We start from the raw sequence: 21,771 nt of genomic DNA, 5'->3' as shown, positions 1-21,771 counted from the left end.
TATTACTGATGCATTTGGGGGCCCCTTCTCCGTGCGTCTCACAATTCTGCATATCTTACCCACAGAGGCACTCATGGCCTTTGTTCCAGGCTTAATTTTCAAGAATACTTGTGTACTCAACAGCTCAGGAAAGAGGACACACACACACACACACACACACACACACACACACACACACACACACACACCCGCTCCGATGGAGCAAAGTGAAAGTGTACTTTTTGGCCCTTAGAAAAGATTCAAAGTCTTCAGGGTCCCCCACCCCTGCCACCATCCCACTATGGTGCAACTATATATACTCTTGCCTTCTTTGCAACAACCTATGGGGGTTGGAGCCCAAAGAACCAAGGCAAGAATGCTGATGCTCTGGGTTTTTTTTTGTTTTGTTTTTGGTTTTTTTTTTTGCTAATCGTAAAGTGCTTTATCTCTAACCCACAAGCCTCCTCTCCTGCCAGGAACCAAGAAATTGGCAGGTCAACTCCTTAGTTTGCAAGTGGAGGGACTCTCGCCCTCTTTATAGTTGTTGAAAATAGCCTATAGAAAAAGATAGTGGCAAAACAAACTTCCTTTCTCCAGTCTTTATCTTAGAAGATCACCAGCCCCATCACATCCTGTCCATGCTTAGCCTATTTAAAAAAAAAAAAAAAAAACTAACCAAAGGACTTTAAAAATCCTTATTTATTCATGTTGATTCTCATCTTGATTTTAATCCAAATTTCCATTTGAGGTTTTTGTGAGGCTTTTTGTTGTTGTTGTTGTTGTTTTTTAAAGGAAGGTTAATGTTGTAGAATATTATTTTAAGGTGTGTTACTTTTGTTTATGTTGTATTTGTTTAACTCTGTGTACCTGTGTTACTTTGCCAGGCTAAAACATGTGATGGTCTAATAAAGAGCTGAACAGCCAATAGTGACGCAGGAGAGAGAAACAGGCAGGGCTGGCAGGCAGAGAGAATAAGTAGGAGGAGAAATCTGGGAGAAGAGAAGAAGAAAGAAGGAGCTAGAGAAGGAGGAGGACTCCAGGGGCCAGCCACCCAGCTACACAGCAAACAACAGAGCAAGAGTAAGATTTACAGAAGTAAGAGAACGGAAATGCCCAGAGGCAAAAGGTAGATGGGATAATTTAAGTTTAGAAAAGCTGGCAAGAAACAAGCCAAGCTAGGCAGGGCATTTATAATTAAGAATAAGCCTCTGTGTGTGATTTATTTGGGAACTGGGTAGCAGGCCCCCCAAAAGAGCCAAAAAACATGCAAAGACAGGTTAATCTTTTTAACTTAAAGGTCCTTTGCTAATTCTCTTACTGGAGATGTCTGTCCTCCTGCTTCACTCAGTCCTTCCACCAGACAGGCAGAACCTTCCTCTAAGTCTCGACTTGTATGTGGAATAATCCTTCTGTACATTGTGTGAATTACACTGTGATTGGTTTAATAAAGAAGTTGTCTGGCCAACAGCTGATCAGGATAAGGTTAGGTGGGAGGAACAGACTAAAGACACTGGGAAGAAGAAGGGCAGAGTAAGAGGAGTCGCCAGCAAGACATAGAGAGGAAACAGGAGGTGCAAGATGAGAGAGAGGTAATTCCATGTGGCAGAATGTAGATGAATAGAAATAGGTTAATTTAAGTTGTAAGAGCTAGTCAGTAATAAGCCTGAGCATTTACAACTAATAATGAGTCTATGTGTTGGTTATTTGGGAACTGGCAGGTTAGAAAGAGAAGTTCGCCTACAAGATTTTCACTCAGACATCTTATCCCAGCAACCCCCACCCTACAAAAAAGGAAGGTATATGTCCTGAGGGTATGACATGGCTGAAGGCCAGAGGACACCAGTTAGGGTAGTCAAGCAGAAGAAGTAAGAACAGCTCACATACTTCCAGAAAATCTGGCTGAGAACCACTACCACCCAGATGGGAGTGGGGGGGAGTAGACACTGCCAGACTCACATCCAGCACCAGGAACAGGCAGTCAGAGGCAATGCTATGAAATTCCCAATGCAATTTGCACACACTCTGGGTAACTCAGTGGGAGACTGAAGGATGCCGTCGTTGTCAGTGGCTCCCCAACTTCCCCAGACGTGGGACACAAGCATCTCCTCTGCCTCCTGCCTTCACCCATTCACAGCTGAGGATTCATGTGGATGCTGAGCTTTGACACTGGTGAACACTGGCACTCAGCTAAGCTACCGGAGATTTTCCCCATCACATATATTCTTGATGCCTCTTATGACCTACCCACACATTACAAAACTAGGCACATGTAGGTCTCAGCGTCTAATATTAAACTATAACTTATGATTCTTGTTCAAAAATAAATAAAATAATCCAGTCAAACTCGTGATGTAAAATGCTTTGCTATTATTCATCCTTTCAATGTTTTGGCTTTATTTTTAGATTTTAATGTTTAAAGACTTCTTACAATATTTTCAAGCATGGCTTTAAAATCCTGAGACTTCAACATCTGGTCATGAGTTACTTGCAGAACTTTAGCATAGTTTTCTTTCTTTTGAAAAATAATTAATATGTGATGGCTTTAATGGAGGGCAAATGAATAAAAGCAGCTTTAATGTTGACATAGTTTCAGCAGTAAGATTGGGCTTTATCAGGCCCCATGATCAGGGGTCGTCTGGAAAAGTTTATAATTTGGTTCCATGGAAAACTCCAGGGGATAGACCCTGGGCCTGGAAGTTTATTACTAGCTTGAGCTCTGAGGGGGCCCTCATCCCACACCAGTGATCTTCTCTGTTTATAGAGGATTTTCAACTGGTGGCCCTCCCTATGCCAAGATGGTCTTTCACTTCTTCAAAGCACTCATAAACATTTCAATCAGAATATATTGCTGTCCTTTCCTGTGGTACTATGAGTTCTCTGGTCTTGCTACATTTGTGAAAGAGAGAAAGGATTAGACCCAAATTTTACCCCACTCTCCTAAATGCCAGGAAACCTTATTTAAATTAACTTTCAGATTGCCCAATTCTGAGGGGTTCAATGGTTGAGTGTGTCTCCCCAAATCTCCAGTGTTAGAAACTGAACCCTGACTTCAATGTTGAGATGGAGGACCTTTCAGAGGTGACTGGGTCATGAGGCTCATATCTGGGAAACTGGTTTGCCATAAAGATGAGTTGAAGGTTGGGTCTTACGATCTCTTGCCCATCTGCCTTCCACCATGAGATGATGCAGCAAGGGGGTCCTCACAAGATGCAGCCCCTTGACCTTTGACTCCCAACCTCCAAGACTATAAGAGATAAATCTCTGTTCTTTATAAGTCACCCAGTTTGTGGTCTTCTGTTACATCAGCTCCAAACTGCAGGCATCTCTAAGGCTGTTCTGCTCTAGGTACTACCTCCAATCAGAAATGGCCAGCTCCTCGGGCCCATGTCACTCCCCTGGATACACACTAATGATCAAAGGAGGAAGTCACAGCTGACCCAAAGTACTTCCATATAATTCCTTCCTGGACACAAGTCCCATTGGGCTTTGCTCTTGGTAAGGCTTGAATTCATGGTTATGAGAAAAGGGCCTCCAAGGGAGGCCAGAGAGGGCTCCTCAATGCTTCTTCAGCCACACTCAGGACCACATGTTCTGGACAGAAAATGGGAAAACCCAGGCTGCATCAACTGGGCATTCAAAACACCCATCATGGTTCTCCTATGTCCCCTATCCTCAGGTTGGAGCCCCACAACCACATTAGAGGGCGATGGTTTCTTAAATTGGGAGTCTGACACCTGCGTGCTCTTTCCTGTTTCTTCCATCTTCTCTGCCATCCAATCCCTTCTACTGGGGACATTCCCAAACTCTTCTGGTCCTTCCTTGTCAGCACTGTGCCCCCATAAATCTACTCCCCAGGTAGACAGAGCAAGCGTCACTTTGTGTCTCATGCAACAGAGTTGTGATGTGGTTAAATTGAAACAGACAAGGGGGCAACCACCTCTCCTGGGAGCATTACGTAGGTGCTATCACTGATTAAAAAAAAAAGTCACTTAGGATTAATGATAAGTTTAAATTCTTACTGTAAGCATTAGTGATGCCCATCTTCCTATAAATAAAGACTATCCTATAAGCAAAGACTTTGGGGGAATCCCAAAGTGAGGAATCCCAATATCTAGGCCTCTAAGAAGCTTTAAAAGCCAGCTGCTTAGTGCCAAGAGCTAAAGAATCACAACTTCCCAGTCTTACACAAGAACTGTTAACCTGTGGAGTTAAAGGGTCCTCCTGTCTGAAGCCTGTATAAGCATAAGGACAACAGAGGGTACCACCAGCTGCTACTCCACCTGCTGCTATTAAATGCCAAAGAATAGAAAAGTTACTAAGAACCTGCACTTGAAAAGCGTCTTCTCACCTACCTACAATTTCCAGACTCTAGTCACCTGCCTTTTAACAAAGTCACAGCGGTGAATGCTCCAAGCACAAAAAGAAGAGTGGATCAGCCCTGGCCTCAGGGAGTTTCTGGTCTAATGGAGAAGATATGGTAACACCTGCAGGGCACCATTACCAGTTTCTATGGAGTTAGGATCATCTCAGTGCACTGATATGGCTCTCATTATTATTATTATTATTATTATTATTATTATTATTATTATTTCGACAGTCTTTCTGCCTTTGCTTTCTAGGATGCTGTGCTCTCCCATTTTCCTCCTACTTTCTCTTCCTGGCCCCTAAGTGGTCACTTCCTAGATGACCTAATCCAGTATTACAGATTTACACATAAACAAGAGTTTCCCATACTCACTTCTCAGCCTCCCCACTGATCTCCAGAATGTCACAGCCAGAGGCCTGCAGGACACCACTAATTTATCTAAGAGAACACAGCAGAATTTCCCATCTCTCCAGCCAGATCTTTCTCCAGTGGCAGTTTCTCCAGCAGCACTTTCCACCCAGGCAAAGGCCTCATCCTCAACCCTGTGGTCAGATCCAGGATCTTTCTCACCCTGCCTCTTATCCAGAATTTACTTCAACCGATTCTTCATCTGATCACTTTAAGGCCACCGCCTACTGACATCAGGCTTACAGACCACTGAAGAGCCTGCTTCTCTTTCCACTCTCCTCCCGAATAGCTGACCCCCAGGAAGCGGCCAGATTCCAACACACCCGACACAGCACCCTCCAGGGGCAGTTCACTACAGACAGAATAACATCTGAAGTCCTTACTACTGCATACAAGGCCATCTGAGTAGGAAGAAGAGCAGAAGAAGAAGAAAAAAAAAATCAGACAGGTGCAGCCCAAGGGGCTAAGGGATGGGTGAGAGGATCACCGTCTCTTAGATATAGAGGAAACAGGTCAATATCCCAAAGGTAACGATGCCCTGCCCATTGTCAAAATCCACTTCCTGTCAAGCTCTGCTTCACCCCTCTACTGTTAGCTGGCCAACTTGCTGCTCCTCCAACCACACCTAATTGATTCCAGCATCACGGTCTTTGCAGTTGCCAAGTTCTTTGCTTGAAGAGAGCTCTCGCTCCAGATCTCCTTAGACCCCGTGCTTTTATTTCCTTCTCCTCTTTGTTTCTATGTCTCCTTCCACAGAAACAGTGTTCTGCTTGGCCATCCTACATAAAACAAACTCACTCACTCTCTCTCTCTCTCTCTCTCTCTCTCTCTCTCTCTCTCTCTCTCTCTCTCTTTCGATCTACTGCTCCGTTCTCCACTGTACTTTAAAGTTGTTGCCTACTTCTCACACTAAAATGAAAAGTACATTAAAGCAGGGATTTTGACCCTGTCATCACTCAACAAAGACTTGTTGAATGAATGAATAAGTGCCAGGTCATATTATTTTTATATTCTTTTTTTGGAAAAGAGGACTCAATGTCTCATAGAGATAGTTACAATACTGACAAAAGTCCTAAGAGCCCCAAGAGAAAGCCATTTACTATGAGGACATTAGAGACAAATATTACATTATCATATTTTAATTATATTATAGACAAATAATCCACTGGATGCATACATTCCAATGTCAGGAGCGATACAAAAGAGCAAGGCAATGTGAAACATACAAAGGAACACATCAACACTTTACAAAAGAGCTCAGAGAAAATGCTTACCCTGTAAAGAGGTATGACTAAACTCCATTCTTGAATACAAGTTAGCAAGAAACAAAGTCCTAGAAAATATGTGTGCTTTCATAAGAAAGAGAATTAACGATGGAGCATATGCAACCGTGGTTTGATGTGCTATTGTTAGGCAGTACCAGAAGCCATTGAAGGACACTGAGGATGGACCCCTCCCGCACAATCAGCAGTTCGTAAAACCGGGAACTGTAGGTCAAAGGAATGGGATCTGAGTCATTTCTGGCTCTAGGTGAAGACATGGCTTTCTAAACTGCCCAAGGACCATACGATTGCTAACTAGGGCAAGGAAGAGAGTGTAGTCAGTAAAGGACTTGCTATGTAAACCTGAGGACCTTAGTTCAATCCCCAGCACCCAGGTCAAACCAAGGCCCAGTGGTGTGCACAGCAATCCCAGCTCTGGGAAAGCAGAGATGGGAGGATCCCTGGGGCTTGCTGGCCAGCTAGTTCAGGCAATATACGGAGCTCCAGGTTCAGTGAGAGATCCTGTCTCAAAAATAAGGTGGACCCTAAGGTGGAGGGCGAAAGAGGCTGAGGTAATTGTCATTATTAATGTCATTCCCCTCACAAGTGAAAATAACAAAACGTAAAGTATGTACACGATACAGGTTATGTATAGGAAATACAAAAGGACGACCCACATTTCTGAAACCTGAGAATACTTAGTATTGTACAATTGCCCACAAAAGGCACCATCTGCGTTCAACGGGCTTTCTCTGTGTCTGTTACTACAAAAGTCTTCTCCCTAAACAGAGGGTGAGCCCATTTGCAAAGCCATGCCTGTGAGAGCTCACCGGCAGGAAAGACCTGGAGCTGCTCGGCCCCACAGAACCAGCTGTGGTTATGGACTCAATAACAGGGTCCTACTGTACCCCCCAGACCAAGGAGGTCTGCTCCCTACAGAAGCAAAAGAGAACTCAAAAGCAGGCAGAGTCAATCAGAGGGGCGCCCTCACCAGGCAAAAGGAGGAGTTTCAGAACTCAAGCTTGAAGCTAGAAGACCTGTCCCCTGCCCCCCCTCACCCCACCCATGCTGGCCTTTAAACTTCTTCCTGGCAGGTCCCAGTGACAGTGCCCATTGACTCACCAGGTCTAGCATTCTACGGGCTAAGCCAAGGCCAATAGGTAATTCTAAAGCAACACCTCACCCTCACCTGCCTGGGTGGCTGGCCAGGGCATCCTCTCACATGAAGGATCTCCCGAGGGACCAGGAAGACACACAGTCCCGCTCTGGAGCTCTCCTGGTACCTGAGGCAGAATGGTCAACAGCAGAACTTAAGCCCTGCTGACTCACCAGCGTCTTCCCTGTGGTCTGTTGTGGTAACTGGGCTGGAGAGCCAGGAAGGGCCCTGGAGAACTGCTTCCTGCCCTGTGAGCCCCAGGGGATGTTTTGAACTGCAGCACAGGCAGACAACTCAGAAGCCACCTGGGTGGGACAGAGAAGAGGAAGAGAAAGGAAAAACAAACCAGAGACAGACACGCCCAAGTGTAAGAGCAGCTAGGAACAGTATATTGTCCTCAAAACAGCCTCACAGGTGACAGTAAGTGGGGTATTACGAATCTGGAGTTCAGAAACAACAGTCCCAAGGAGAGTCAGAATGAGATGCCTTCTTCACCGAGGAAGACTGCTGGGCAGTGCTCTGGTCAGGTTGAAGGATCTGGAAAGAGGGTCTGGCAGGGGTGAGGGAGAAGGGCTTTGGGAGCTGACTCCATGCAGGTAAGAGGCAGTGAAGGCAGATGGGCGACAGGGCCTTCTGGAGAAGTTGCCTGGGTAATCGGGGACCAGGCTTGGGTGATACTGCCATCCATGGTAAGAAGGGCTGACAGGGCTAAAAGAAAATACACTGTGGAAGGAAAATGGCCTAGAGACGAGTGTCCCTCAGCCAGACTGGGCCTGTGTCCTCTGCGTCTCTAGAATTCACATTAAGGCGGCCCACCGAGTCCACCCGCTCTACCAAGTCAAGGCCACTAAGAGTCTCCCTTCTCCTTTCTGCAGAGACTTCTGCTCCCTCTGGAGGCAAGTTTTACATCAAGAGGGGAACTAGTAACTTTGGGAGATCCATTTCTCCCCAAGTGTCAGGTTTTGTCCTTCGTGGCTTGTTTCTATCTTTCCTGGGGTATGCTACTTTATGAAGGGCAAACCTAAAGAACACTGGCCCTCACCATGGCATACAGCCAGGGGGATGCACACTGAAAGATCCTTACCAGGTCCCTTAATAAAGCACACAGGAGGCCCAGAGGGCTCCTTCACTAGAGTGGTGGTTTCCTTCCCACTTTGAGGTGCTCTCTGCAGAGGAAATGGGAGTGACTGGGCTCTTAGAGGAATATGATGGGTGGACTTCCCGGCCTGTGTCAGTCTCCTGGCTAGATGCTCTGCCCATGTGATAGGAAGCACCAACCTTGTCCTGTTTAGCCACAGGACCAAATGTAGCTGAATTAGGAGGGGCATTTCTGCTTCTCTCATGTGCTAAGTCAGACAGACCTTGACCTTAAAGACAAAGGTGGAGCCCGGTTCATCTGCTGTTTAAGAATTCTTAGTTCCTTGACCCTAGATCCTCTTCCAGGACATGTGGAGCTGGTAACTCATCCTCGCTAGTCACTTGCTGTGATCTTCCAGCTAGGGATGCCTCTAAGATCACCATTCCTCCCCTCTATCCTCAGGACCACCACCCCAAACACTTTCTAGATCAGGCTCTTGGACATTCCATCATTCCCACATCATTCCATAATCATGTTATTATAACTTCCCTGTTCCGTGGACACTTCATATTTCTGTTTTCAAATGACTTGAAGTCACAAGAAAACATGAAATAAAGCTACTGATTATTTGAAGATAACTGTAGAGAAGCTCGTCCTCAGCTAATTTTTCAGCTCTACCAAGAATTCCATCTAGCCAGGCGTTGGTGGCGCACGCCTTTAATCCCAGCACTAGGGAGGCAGAGCCAGGCGGATCTCAGTGAGTTCAAGGCCAGCCTGGGCTACCAAGTGAGTTTCAGGAAAAGGCTCAAAGCTACACAGGGAAACCCTGTCTCGAAAAACCAAAAAAAAAAAGAATTCCATCAATCCCTCAGTTTCCTGATACTTGGGAGCAAAGAAAAAAAAAGGGGGGTCACATAATTCTGCTGGTACAAAGAGGATGAGAGGAATGGGGGTACAGGGCTTCCAGAGTGAACTCCTAAAGGCCTCTCTACAGAATGAGAGTGAACTTCAATGGACTGAAAACCACTGGACTTTTAGGAGGAAATATTTACCAGGTGGTGTCTTTTAATATCAGCATGTTTCAAGAAAGCATCGAAATACAAAAGCCTGGGTTTTCAAAGGCCATTGTTTCAGTATTGGGACAGGGGTCTGAAAGCTAATACAAAGCTCATGGTTCTCCAAAGAAAACTATACTGCCATCACCACCCCTCCTGGGGGTGGGAAGGGAGGAGAGGGTGGTGATCAAAGAGGTCAGAGGGCTCTGAATGTGTGGTGAGATGGATTGTCTTAATGAATTGAGGACAAAGAGAAGGCGATCCAATTACCTACATTAAACAGAACGTTCATTATAAAGAATACTTTCCTAAGATGCTAATAGCATCCCTGCAAAGAAGCACTGGGAAAGGAATCGGTAATTAGTGGACCTCTTCTAACATCCCTCTTAAGTACCAATTAAACCTTCACTGGGAGCTGACAGCAGAGACCACAAGAATGTCTGCTCCAGGGTGTACCGGAGAAACAGGGTGCCAGGTTTCTGCTGTGTCCGTCTGCTGGTGGTAAAGTACACACTGTCTATCTGAGGAGGAAGGATCCTGTCAGACTCTGCTGGCTGGACAGAAAGCTGAACAACGTGAACTACAGACATGCCCAAGGAAAGAAAACATGCCTATCCTGACTGTGATTCTACAGACGTCCAAATGAGGGTGCAGCTGGGACAGCCAAACTCTACTCCAACATATCAGAAGAGAAGCTATTTCAGCCTGGCTAGGTCCTCACACTCTGGTCAGTTTCAAGTTAGCATTACCTGGGTGGGAACTTGCTGGACTTGAAGATTCTTGGGTCCACTTCAGACCTGCTTAACTGAAACTTTCATGGAAGAGCCTGTGTATCAACAAGCTCTCCTATGACTCTGATGCCCTGAATCTGAAAACCACTCATGTAGAAAGTTAGGGTAAAACATAGTAGCAAGCCACAGGAGATATTTTACAATTGCTGCTTTGCCTCTCTGCAGAGTTTCTGTTGTACTCCGAGAGGAAGAAAGGTGTTTGCACATGCCTATTGCAGGCAAATGACCAAAAGCACCTGGAAAGGGTTGTGAAGACCCAAGAGTTAAGAAACCAGGGAAAGGGGTAAATTTTAAGGAACTAATTCAAGTCTCAACTTGATTAACCAGAGAAGAGTCTTCTGTCTTAAGGTAATAATGCCCTTCTCTTTGAATAGCCAGTGCATACTGGTACAGCTCAAACATGAAAAGACACTGAAGGATATATAACCACGCTTGCCCCAAGGTGGTTAACACCAAAGTGCCTTCCAGAGTCAACCATATCATTGGTCTCTTGTAGAAAGATGGTAAAGAGAGACAAATATTTTTGTCCCATTTTTCTTACATACAAATGGCAGCATACTCTTCACATTGTTTTACACATTGCTTTTTTCACTTAATATAGGTTGGTGGCTGTGCCATACCAGAAACATCCAGAACCACCTGGAAGGGTTCTGAGTTTCTGAAAATATATAACAACACAGGGTGTGAGAGACTTCCCTGCAGAGAAGGAAAAACTGGTAGGCTACCATATGATTTTTCAGTGACCTCCAGAACGGAGCACATCCTCAATACTCCATTTGCAGAACATTCTACAAGCCCTATTGGTGTGTTGTTTCATAACACAACAGTAATATGGAAACCTTCAACTGGGTCATTAAATATAAAGTAGCAACACCGGATAGCACTAGTGCCCTGTGATTCAGGTACCCCAGGACAAAAGTAGAAAGGAGCTTAAACACTAGAGAAAACTCAAAGCAAGGACATGACTTGGAAGATCGTATCTGCTAAGTCCAATAACTATAAATCACATTTTATCTGTAAGAATTAAAACCCAATGAATGATAAAGACACACACTAAGAGCAACTTACTACTGATAGAGCCATTTCCTAACACTTACGATCAAGTATACAACACAAAATAAAATACATATAACCTTGCAGTAACCTCCATTGTACTAACATTTCCTTCAAAATTATTTTTGTTCATACTTCTTCAGCACCATTAGGAAGATGTCTTTCCCCTCTGATTTCTACTGAGCTTTTTTTACTTTTATTATTTTTTAAAACCAATGTAGCCTTCAAATGTAAAGCATTAAAGATTAAAGTAAATAAATAAATAAATATACAAATAAGTTTATTGGAAAGAATTCATATGCAATGTAATTTATACTAATCAGTAGGGTTTTCCTGATATAGTCAGAGTTGTGCAACCATCACCTTGATAAATACCCAGAGCACCTTCATCCCTGAGAAAAAAATCTATACTCACCGTTGCTCCCCACCTTCCCAAACCTCCCAACCCATGCAACCAGCAGTCCACATTCCATTTCAGCAGACTAACCAGCGTATGCAACACAACTGAAGACTCAAAATCAATGACCCTTTAGATAAGTCTACAAAAAAATGCCCTCCACTCTCCACTGAAGAACAGAGAAACAAAAGCATGAGGAAAAAAACCAAACATTGAAGGGCTATAGCATAGTACCAGATGTTCTAAAGCAAATAGTTTGTCCTAAATAAGTAAGAGAAAAATGGTGGTGATAAAGTGAAGCAAAAAGACTCTCAATTAATATTATAGCAGATAGAAAAAGAAGATAAAGGCAAAGAAAGATTAAACAAATAAAAATAGCTGACATATTTCATCCCAAACATATTAATAATTATATCAAATAAAAAGTCTCACACTAATTAAAATGGGATAAAAAAGAAAGATCCAGCCGGGCGGTGGTGGCGCACGCCTTTAATCCCAGCACTCGGGAGGCAGAGCCAGGCGGATCTCTGTGAGTTCGAGGCCAGCCTGGTCTCCAAAACGAGTACCAGGAAAGGCGCAAAGCTACACAGAGAAACCCTGTCTCGAAAAACCAAAAAAAAAAAAAAAAGAAAAAAAAAAGAAAGATCCAATTATATACTATCTACAATAAAACCTTCTTTGAGGGATATAGATGCAAGCACTAATTAAATAAAACAGAAATTGCTACACAGACAAAGGAGTTCAGAAGAAAGAACATTGCCAGGAACAAAGACAATCACTTCACAATAAGTCAGTTCACTAGAGAAAGAATAACCCTCAAGAATATGCAAATATTTAACACAGACTTCCAAAATACTTTATTGAAAAGCTCTTAAAACTAAAAGGAGAACTAGGAAAATCCACTGCTGTAGTTGAAGGCTCCAATATTCCTGCTCAGTAGTGATGAACCAAGTAGACAGAAAACAAGGAAAGATCGGATGATCTGCACACTATTCCAACCCAAATGACTAGATCCTCCATCCACAAACACCAAATGCACATTCTTCTAAGGTACACATGTAACATTCATCAATGAACCCAGATTCTGGGCCACTGAACAAACTGAATCAAACTAAACAAAGAGGTACAACATACTAATGTCCTCTGAGAAAAATGAAATTGAATAAGGTCAACAGGAGCATATCTGGAAAGTTGCTAAAATGGCTAGAGATCAAATAGTATGCTTATAAAGAACCTCTGATTCAAAAGAAGCCACAAGGAATCTTAGAAACATTTTAGATTGGCTGTGTATACTAGTGCATACCTGTAACCTAGCACTCAGGAGGCTGAAGCAAGAGGATTAGGAATATGAGGCCAGTCTGGGCTATCTGATGAGACCTGTCTCAAAAAAGAAATTTAAAGTGAATAAATATGAAAACATATGATATTGAATGTGACTATTTCAAGAGCCTAAAAAGAAACCTTTAAATTAAATTTAGTACTAAGTATCTGTATCAATGAAAAAAATCTCAAATCAGTGGTCTAAGCTTTCACTTTTGCAAACTAGGAAAAAGGCAAACTAAATCCAAATCCATCAAAAGGAAGGAAATAATAAAGGCAGAAATCAATAAAATTGAAAGGGAAATGAAAAAAATTAATGGAACCAAAAGTTTGACTTATAAAAAGATCAACAAAGTTGATGAGTGTGTAGCCAAGCTGGTCAGGAGAAACAGAGATAATAGAAACTATAAATCTCAGGAATGAAATGGGACAGTACTACAGTCCCTACCGATACTGAAAAGGTAGAGTACTCTTCCCTTATTCACCCCAAGTAGATGTCAAATAGTACTTTTTTCCCTATGTATGCATGTCTATGATTAAGCTTAATTTACAAATTAGGCACAATAAGAGGTTAATAATTACAAATAATACAACAGAACAAATATAACAATGTAGTATAATAAAAGTTCACACTTTAGGGTCATTGTTAACTAAATTATAGGTTGCTTGAACACAAGCACCCCAATACAGCTGTATATACATGATATGTACATAATTGAAATGCTCACTAATGACTAGTAGGCAGACAGGACTGAGCATGGATATTCTGGACAAAAGGACAGAGCTAGATAGTATGAAACTTCATCATGCTACTTAGAAGAGTATACCATTTAAACATTATGACTTAATCAGAATTTCTCACTTAATATTTTTTGAGTCACTGTGGACATTCAGCAACTGTAGCCATGAGCAGGGTGGGGTACCTGATATATTATGAATGACTCTATGCCCACAAGTCTGGCAATAGATAAAATAGACAAATTTCTTTAAAAATAAAAACTGTCAAAGTCACACGACATTAAATATACTTAATATATATATAAATATAGTATATATTTAATATTAAGTATATATATATATATATATATATAAATATAGACTGAACTAAAAAAAATGTCATGAAACCAACATTACTTGATGTGAAAATCAGATAAAGAGATGGTAAGAAAGAGGAGATCATAGCTGGTGAGATGGCTTTGTGGGTCATGGGGCTGTGGCTGAGTCTAATTACTCAAGTTTGATCCCCAGAACTCACGTGGTGGAAGGAGAGAACTGACTCCTAAAAGTTGTCCTCTGACCTCCAATGAGTGCCATGGCACACACTTGCACACAAACACACAAATAAATAATAAATAAATAAACAAACAAATAAATGTTTAAAAGTCTAAAAAAGGAAACTACTGACTAATATATCCTTCATGGATATAAAAATTAAACTATAAGTACCCCCTCAAAATATTATTAAATTAAACTCAGCAATATAAAAATACTTCATTACCATGTAAGATTTATCCTAAAAAAATAAGCCTGATGCAACATTTGGAAATCAGTATAAAAAAGTAAAGTTGCTTCTTGACTTGTCCCATCATACTTTGAAAATATAAAACATCAACACTAAAAATTTAGGTATGATTTGAACTAAACATGTATTCCTTTTACATCGTAGTAAAGTCAAAAGTTCCTAAGTCAAATCACTGTAAAATCAAGGACCATCTGCACATGATAGATTTATTAGACAAACCTCTCCCAAAAAAATCTAACACAATTCAATTTCTATTCATGGTTCAATTGCTCTAGTTGGGATACACAGGAAACAACACAGACAACATGAAAACTTGTCCCTCTCCCCCTCTCCCTTCTCTACCTTTCCCCACTTCCCCCCACCCCTGGCCTTCTGACTTGGCTCTTAAAGACCCACAATTAGACCTACTGCTCTACCCACCCTATTTCTAACCTTCCTTTCTAGTCCCATGCTTTCAGTGAGTCAACACCACCTCCTGCCACAATTTCCTTTCCACCTACACACTCCCTCTTTAACCCCCTGCAACCCTCTCAATCCTGTTATGGATATATGTTAATATGTCTAGACTGTTAGAATGCTACAGGTCAGGGAGACTGAAGCATCGTCAGGAGGATATAACATTGCTTCTCAGAAGCTCACAACAATCAGCGTAAGTCATTGGGTTTAGTTACTTTTCTATTGCTGTGATAAAATTTCCTGATCAAAAGCAAATTTGGGGAGAAGTTTATTTCATCTTACAATTCCAGATTATAGCCCAACATTTTGGGAAAGTCAAGGCAGGAACTCAAGCAACTAGTCACATCACTTCCACAGTCAAGAACAAAAGAAAAGAAATGCATCCATGCTGTCTGCTTGCTGCCTGGCAAAATTTCTTCACTCTTGCACAGTTTAGGGCCCAGCCTCGGGAATGCTGCTGTCCACAATGGGCTGGGTCGATAAATAATCCAAACAATCTTTCAAAGACATGCCTACAGACCAACCCGTTCTAGATAACTGCTCAGTTGAGACTCTTTTCTAGTGATTCTAGGTTGTGTCAAGCTAAGAGTTAAAACTTGTAGATCGTCTAAATACTGATCGGGCAGTGACAGGAGAACTGAGATTATTTTGGTACTTTCTGGTACAAGGTTATGATAGACTGTTTCTTATGATGGTCAACAGCAACTCTTCAATCTTCACACATGCATGCCATACCAACTCCAACTCTATCACAAATCACAACAGACCAAATTTACCAGTTAGAAGATAAATTATATACATGTTTTATTTATAATATATATGATACCTAGCTATATATTCTTCATAAGATGAAGCTAAAATAATATGTAGGGCAAAAACTAACCATCGAAAAGCAAAATTAATATTAGACAAAATAGACTTTAATATATAGTTAATAAGGAAAGAGACTCTGTACATGATGATGATGATAACCAGACTGAGATAAAAATGTAAACGATAAGCACTGGCACTGATTTTAGGAACAGTATCTCAGTAACTGTAGCCCCAAAACAATAGCTCAGAATTAGCCTAATTCTTCTCAGTTTAACTCAATCTCACAATTATTTAGGTGAAAACACGAGTTTCTTACTATGAGCAGAAATGCTTGATCTCACAGACATTTATAGAACTCTGATGATGATTAAAATATATACATTATTATTATTATTTTCAAATAGGTAATGCTTTCAAAGACAAGGCTACGAAAGGCAACAACAGAAGTCTCAACAAATTCCAAAGATTAACCAATTTCAACTTGCCCTGTTGGTTTCCTCTACCAATAGTTCACCCCTCAGAAACTCCCCTATTCAATGTCCTTCTCCCCATTTGACCCTATACGTGGACATTGTATATGTTCATTCATTTATTGTATATGTTCATTCATTTACTCAATACATTTTTATTACCTATTAAACACCAGTCACTGTGGTAAGCACAGGGGATTCCTTAACTAACAAAACAAAGAACAAAGGACCCTCCTTGGAAGAGTTTACATTCTAGAGCCACTCTGTCACTGGGTTGCAAGTGTCTTAAGGCAGGACCATGTCTAACACAGATTTAGCTGGTTCCCAGAATGCAGCTGGCTCTGGTATGACAGATGTCACACACTCTGATACTGAACAAAGAGGGTTGGGAACACTTATAACATGCTGTGAATTTCTATGGAACATGACTTACCAGGAAAGTATCTGGGTCCAAGAATAATGGCAAAATATAAACATGCCTCATTACCCCACTACTGGTAATTCAGTATCTGAAGTCTCAGTAGTTCCTGAATCAAAGCAGGTCAAGGTGTAGAAACCAGACCGTTAGAGGAAAAGGGCCACGCGGATGTTGATGGTACCAGAAGCAATGAAGTCAGACTGGAAGAAGCAACTCCCTCTTATCATGTCCTCGAAACTTAAGTGCTGTTTAAAGAAGCCAGGTGGGCCAAGTGACCATGACAAGTGACCAGGTCCCACAGGTGAGCTCCATTGTAAGGGCTCTTTTACCCCTTCCTCCACGAGGTAAGAAGGATAGTCATGTCCAAGGTAATATGGGCCAGGAAACGGGGCAAGAGGAGTACTTACTGCAAGGGAGGATGTAGTTCACTGCCAACAGGGTCATGTTCTGACTGGAATGGGGGAAAGGTGGCTGCCTCTTAGAGAGTCTGCTAAGTTCCAGAAAGCCAAGAAAGAAAAGGGGCTTGACAAAGATGCTTCTTTAAATACCGGTTAGCTCCATCTGCAGGGAGGTACCCATTTTAAGAGGCCACTTCAGTCCAGGGAGAAAGGGAGAAAAAAAAAACACAAAACACCAAACCACAAAGCAATGGCCCCCACGGCTAGAGAGAGGAAGGAAGGGAGCTATTCAAAGCCCCTGCCCCTCGGCCAGTTGGAATACAATAGTGGGGACCTCTGTGGAACAACCGTGGCTTCCACAGAGTCCCTCAGACCCGGTGGTTTTGGGGGCTTGAGCCTGTTTGAGGACTGTTACTATGGCAACGAGGCTGGGATGCTCAGCTCTACATGAGAGGTTTATCCCTCCAAACATGCCTCTCAAGTAAGCAACAAAGGGATTCGATGAACCTCAACTAATCTCGCATTCTCCTGGGAGACCTCTCTTGGGAGGCACTTCCCTTCCTTACTCCCACAAACTTCCTAGGTTAGGCTCTGTGTCCAGCCCACAGCTGCATCTAGAAAGCTACTTTAACACATCAACCACATCTGGGTCAAGCCTGAAGGACCCTGTCCGTCAGTCACAGGAGCCTCTCCCACACCTGCTATGCAGGGACAGAGCAAGAACTGCTCTGGAATTCTCTTAAGAGCCACATAGTTGCTTACGGTTGGCCCTCTTAATTCACATTTGCAAATTCAGTCAATTAATGGATCAAAAATGCCCCAGAAATTGAGCTTCTCTGAACGTGCATACTTTTTCTTCCCGTTACTATTCCTTAAACAACACAGGGTACAATCTAGAGACTATTTAAAAGAGGACTGGGGAAATAGCCCATAGGTAAAGTGCTCGAGGGACACAAATACCATACACATACACACGATTTAACGGATATAGAGAGGACACATGCAGACTTGAGTTCAAATCCCCAGAACCCACTTGTCTTAGTTTCATTTCCTGTTGATGTGATAAAATTTTCTAAGCAATTTGGGAGGGGAAAGGATTTAATTTAGCGCACTATTCCAGGTTACTGTCCATCACAGAAGTTACAGTGGTAGGAGCTTAAAGGAGTTGGCCATATTACATCCATAATCCAGAACAAGGAATGTGTGAATGTTTACTAGTGCTCAGCTCTCTCTCTCTCTCTCCACTCTTATCCATTCCAGAATCCCCACACCCAAGGAATGGTGCCACCCACAGTGGGTACGCTTTTCCACCTCAACTAATATAATCAAGATAATCCCCATAGGCATGCCCAAAGACCAACCTGATCTAGCCAGTCCCTCATGGAGACTTTCTTCCCACATGCTTCTGTGTTGACAATTAAAATATCATCCCATACTCCTACTGCTGATAAACACCTTCAGCAAAGTGGCTGGATACAAAATTAACTAAAAAACAACAATAACAACAAAAGTCAGTAGCCCTCCTATACACAAACAATAAATGGGCTGAGAAAGAAATTAGGAAAACAACACCCTTTACAATAGCCACAAATAATAGAAAATATCTTGGTGTGACTCTAACAAGCAAGTGAAAGACCTGTATGGCAAGAACTTCAAGTCTTTGGAGAAAGAAATTGAAGAAGATATTAGAAGATGGAAAGATCTCTCAAGCTCATGGGTTGGTAGGATTAACATAGTAAAAATGGCCATCATACCATAAACAATTTACAGATTCAAAGCAATTCTCATCAAAATTCCAACACTGTTCTTTACAGAACATGAAAGAACAAGACTCAACTTCATATGAGAAACAAAAATCCGGGGCTGGAGAGATGGCTCAGAGGTTAAGAGCACTGGTTGCCCTTCCAGAGGTCCTGAGTTCAATTCCCAGCAACCACATGGTGGCTCACAACCATCTGTAATGAGATCTGGTGCCCTCTTCTGGCCTGCAGGCAAACATGCTGTATACATAATAAATAAATAAATCTTTTTTTAAAAAAATCCCAAGATAGCTAAAACAATCCTGTACAATAAAAGAACTTCCAGAGGTATCACCATCCCTGATTTCAAGTACTACTACAGAGCTATAGTAATAAAAACCGCATAGTATTGAAATGATTCATAATGATATTGTTATACTCCAGATCATTGCCTAGCCCAATTGTCATCAGAGAGGCTTCATCCAGCAACTGAAGGAAACAAATGCAGAGACCCACAGCCTAACATTAGGCAGGCCTCAGGAAATCCTGTGGAAGGGGATAAGGAAGGATTATGGGAGCCAGAGGGACCAAAGACAACAGAAGAAACCCCACAGAATCAACTAACCTGGGCTCATAGGGGCTCACAGAGACTGAACTGCCAACCAGAGAACTTACATGGGACTGACCTAGACCCTTTGCATATGTTACAGTTGTGTAGCTTGGTCTTCTTGTGGGACTCCTAACAGAGGGGGCAGGGGCTGTCTCTCACTCTGGTACCTGCTTTTGAGACCCTTTCCTCCTACCAGGTTGCCTTGTCCAGCCTTAATAAAAAAAGGAGGTGCCTAGTGTTATTGCAACTTGATATGCCATGGCTGACTGATTACACAGGAGGCCTTCACTTTTCTAAAAAGAAAGGAGGAGTGGAAGGCGGGTAGAGGAGGCTGGGGCGGGGAGACTAGGAGGAGAGGAGGGAGGGGAAACTGTATTGAGCTAGGAAAAATTAATCAATTAATAAAAAATAAATCTAAAATTAAAAAAAAAGAAATTTTATGACATCCAAGGAAAAAAAAATCTATTGTTCCATGAAAAGCTGGGCACATTAGCACATATCTCCAATCCAGTGCTTCTGTGGACAGATGGGAAAGAGAAGCTCTTAGATCAGCTAGTCTGGCATACATAGTGGTAAATAACACAAGGGAGACCCTGTCTCAAAGAAGGTAGATGGTGAGGACCAATCCCTGAGGTTGCTCTCTGACCTCTGCACTCAAACCATGGCACACACACCCCCGCACTCACACAAATACATGCACAAATAGAATACACATATAAACAATTTGTTTTAAAAAGAGAGATTATTTAACAGATATAGAAAGGACAGACTACATGTATATATGGTGCCATTTTGCATAAGGGACTTGAACATCTTCGGACTTTGGTGTCTTTAGGGGGATGCTGAAGTCAATGTCCCACGGATAGCGAGAGAGAACTGTACTGCGATCTGAACCTTGTTGTATCCATTTACATTCCTCACTTTCCATTTGAGCACTGGAGACATGAGTTTGGAATAGATGCAGTTTTCAAAATATAAATTAAAGAACCCAATCCTTCTCTCCAAAATGAAATTTCTTTTAAAAGAGGGATAATTTGTGAATGTCAAGTATTAATACCTGCACAAGAAAAACATCCTTGCCCTCCATAAAGCCTACAGCCTCAAATGTAACCAAGGTGAACAGTCTCCAAATGCCCTAGACATGTGGGTCCTGATCATTTTACCCCTGAATTTGTTGCTGAGTAAGTCAACCAGGACATGGAATTTTGGCAAGAATGTAAGATTAATATAATTCATTGATTCAAGTATAAACATTTCCGGTAGAAACCATGGGATGGGAAGTGGAAAGAATGAACACTGCAACGTTCTGGACCTTAAAACCACAAGTCCGTTCTTTCCAGAGCAGAACACAGTACACCTGAGCCTGGGCGGCTCCGCTGTGTGAGCTGTTATTCCTACTCTGTTAGAAGACAAAGTGACATAACATATTTGGAACTGATAAATGGAGAGCTTACGTGTAGGTCACTCTCCCTCCCCTTCCAGGGAAAGGGATCATCTTCTTTGCCTTTGAGCACTGGAGTGAGAAAGCTCACTTCCATCCAAAACACACTGCTGTCACACACATCGCTCTCATACAGGAGTGTGCAGGAACTGTCTCAGGCAGCTCACCTGGCTCAGTGAGGATGTCATCCTCAGCCCCAGACACAGGACGGGTGGGTCAGAGCCTCTGTGTGCGCACTCATTCTGTGTCTGCTTTTGGCAAACCTTCCCTAACAGTTTTCCACTTAGCTACACAGCCTGTGATGGCTAACCCTGGCTGTCAACTTAATGTGACTTCGATTCCCCTCGGAAGAAGACCAATAGGTGTGTGTGTGTGTGTGTGTGTGTGTGTGTGTGTGTGTGTGTGTGTGTGTTGGGGTAGGTCTGGACTGTGTCAGCTGAGGAGCGAAGACCCATCCTGTGGTTCTGAGTAGAGTGAGAGAGAGCAAGCTGAGCACCAGCATCCACCGCTCTCTCCTCGATGGTCGATGGTCGCTGGTCGCTGCAATGTGACCTGCTGCCTCAAGCTCCCGCTGTCATGACGACTGCATCACCTCCAACTGTAAACCGGAATACGCCTGTCTTCCCTTAAGCTGACTGTTGTCAGATAACTTGTTACAGCCAACAAAAAAAAGACTAATATACTACCTGTTCAAATCCTGACATATTGTCACACACGAGTGTCATTATACGCTGTTCTAGTCCATCTCCCTCCCACTGTCCCCACACATTAGTCATGCAATGCAGGCAAGCTTGTCCCCACTTTTCAGTAAAGGAAACTGGCTCAGAAACGTCCGGTGGTTTCTGTTGTCTGAACAGAGTAGAGCTTGAGTTCAGCTAGGACTCCAAAGTCCAGAGTTTAGGTTTGTTTGTCTTTTCTGTTCTTGCAATCCGAGAATACTTGTTTGGGGTACTTAAAAATTGTGTGTCATGGGTGATGGCTGTGACCACATTTTTATAGTTTTCTACCCAGGGGTAAGTCCAAGCTAATGGTATACACT

The 21,771-nt window shown here is 42.5% G+C and overlaps 1 protein-coding gene across 1 annotated transcript in view; it reads right to left on the bottom strand.

Annotated features, from left to right (window-relative positions):
* Mylk (myosin light chain kinase) overlaps positions 1 to 7,334 on the bottom strand; it is a 208,183-nt gene extending 200,849 nt beyond the window's left edge. Inside the window, 1 exon segment of the mRNA XM_052740431.1 lies at positions 7,205 to 7,334. The gene's annotated coding sequence lies outside the window, so the exon portion shown is untranslated.
* Between the last annotated feature and the right edge of the window lie 14,437 nt (positions 7,335 to 21,771).

The sequence above is a fragment of the Peromyscus californicus genome, unplaced genomic scaffold, assembly GCF_007827085.1.
Source record: "Peromyscus californicus insignis strain IS unplaced genomic scaffold, ASM782708v3 Scaffold_16__1_contigs__length_79575227, whole genome shotgun sequence".
NCBI lineage: Eukaryota > Metazoa > Chordata > Mammalia > Rodentia > Cricetidae > Peromyscus > Peromyscus californicus.
Note: the sequence above shows the minus strand (reverse complement) of the source record. Positions and strands in the feature narration are given on the sequence as shown.